Source organism: Cibotium barometz, chromosome 7, assembly GCF_041138505.1.
Source record: "Cibotium barometz isolate CiBa-2024 chromosome 7, ASM4113850v1, whole genome shotgun sequence".
Lineage (NCBI taxonomy): Eukaryota > Viridiplantae > Streptophyta > Polypodiopsida > Cyatheales > Cibotiaceae > Cibotium > Cibotium barometz.
Genome location: NC_141052.1, coordinates 63,104,668 through 63,107,301, shown reverse-complemented (window position 1 = coordinate 63,107,301; position 2,634 = coordinate 63,104,668).

The window sequence follows — 2,634 nt, the reverse complement described above, 5'->3', positions numbered from 1 at the left end:
GGTAGAATGTAAGATTCCTCCCCCAAACCCCTTTTTGATGTCTAGTATCTTCTTGTATAATCAATCCCTCTTCAGAAATATAAAAGACTTGTTTCTAACTGTTTTAACCTAGAGAGAGAAAATATTCTTGAGAGAGAATATTCAGATTTTTAATATTTTTGGATAGAGAATTATCTCATCTTATTAAAATAAGTTCCCCTGAAACAGAAATTCAAAAAGAACTTTCCAATGTGCAATTGGAATTAATTGGAAATGTGTATAAAGGACCTTAGTCTAAGGGTCTAGATTTTCAAAAAATTTTGGATTATGGTCCAATTAAGGTTCCTATGGGTCAATAGCATCAATCCATGTGTAGGGAGGAGATAAATCCAATTTGTAAAAGAAGATACCCAAAAATGAGTAAATGCTCACATAAGATGAAGAGTTGAAAATGTACAAGGTTTATTAGTAAAAAAATTATGAGCAATATTAAAAGTATGACATATGTAAGGAAGGGGAGTTCTTTAAAGGAGGTGCATATTTCACATAAGATGAAGAGTTGAAAATGTACAAGGTTTATTAGTAAAAAATTATGAGCAATATTAAAAGTATGACATATGTAAGGAAGGGGAGTTCTTTAAAGGAGGTGCATATTTCACATAAGATGAAGAGTTGAAAATGTACAAGGTTTATTAGTAAAAAAAATTTATGAGAAATATTAAAAGTATGACATATGTAAGGAAGGGGAGTTCTTTAAAGGAGGTGCATATTTCACATAAGATGAAGAGTTGAAAATGTACAAGGTTTATTAGTAAAAAACTATGAGCAATATTAAAAATATGACATATGTAAGGAAGGGGAGTTCTTTAAAGGAGGTGCATATTTCACATGCTTGAATGAGTTTTAAACTCATAAAAATTAAGATATTTCATCTCTCCTCTCTCCTAATTCAAGTCTAGTTCCAAAAAGTTAGCTTAACTGACCTAAAAATGGTCAAAAATTGACCAAACTGATTTGGAAAATTCTAGAATTAGTTTGTTTAGTTAGGAGCTCAATTTTTCCTATAAATAGAAGCCTCCCCCTTGTTGAAAAATATATAGTGTTTATGCATCGTTACTCTACTCCACCTAAGCTAAGAACTGTGAATTCATTTAATAATTCACTAGTTTTTGGAGCTTCCCTCTTTCTTCAATCCCCATTAGTGGCTCCATCAACATACTTAACCAATTGATTGGTTGGGGGCCTCTACCGTGAACAAAGAATCAAGCAATTTGTAAGGTAATTAGTGAATATTGATCTTTTCTATAATTTCTCAATGTTTCTCTCTTCTCAATCCCTCTCAAGCTTGAGAAGCTTAATTGGTATGGTTTTTTTAAATGCTATTGAAGTTAATTGGTGAATAGTAGTGAAGAGCTACATAATTTAATAAATGCTATTGAAGTTAATTTCCATTTATGTTTAAATTCTAATGGTTTTTATGTAATTTCTCTCTCTCACTCAAGAAATGGTCATACTCATGACCCATTCTCAATCCAAATGAAGCTTTTCATAAAGCTTTTCCTTAATCCAAGATTAAGCTATGCTTGAGGCCAAATTAATGGCTTTTTTCTATGCTTTTAGTTTATGCATATTGATGATTCAATCCATTATGGATTGATGATCCAATTAGAGACCATTCTAATTATTTCCTTAATGATAAGCTTTATCCCTTAGAAAAATTGAGATTTATCAGTCATAGCAGCGGAGCTATGGCAAAATTTTTACAAAAATTACGCATAAAATAATTTCATTCAAAGCATAAAAAGAGGACTTCCTACCATATTCTAGGAATTATCATCCTAGATTAATTGAAAGAATTTCATTATAATCATGGAGAAATTAAATTTTTATATTATGCATAAAGAATAAATTTTTATATCAAAAGTGTTACTTTTATCATTTTTATTTACATGCATAGAAGTATGCATAATGGATAAATTTTTATATCAAAAGTGTTACTTTTATCATTTTATTTACATGCATAGAAGTATGCATAATGGATAAATTTTTATATCAAAAGTGTTACTTTTATCATTTTTATTTACATGCATAGAAGTATGCATAATGGATAAATTTTTATATCAAAAGTGTTACTTTTATCATTTTTATTTACATGCATAGAAGTATGCATAATGGATAAATTTTTATATCAAAAGTGTTACTTTTATCATTTTTATTTTCATGCATAGAAGTATGCATAATGGATAAATTTTTATATCAAAAGTGTTACTTTTATCATTTTTATTTTCATGCATAGAAGTATGCATAATGGATAAATTTTTATATCAAAAGTGTTACTTTTAGCATAATTGAATTTCATGCATAGAGGTATGCATAAGAGATGAATATTTTATTATAAAAGTTTTACTTTTACAATAATTGAAATTCATGTATAGAGGTATGCATAATAGATGAATATTTTATTATAAAAGTGTTACTTTTACAATAATTAAAATTCATGCATAGAGGTATGCATAAGGGATGAATATTTTATTATAAAAGTGTTACTTTTAGCATAATTGAATTTCATGCATAGAGGTATGCATAAGAGATGATTATTTTATTATAAAAGTGTTACTTTTAGCATAATTGAATTTCATGCATAGAAGTATGCAT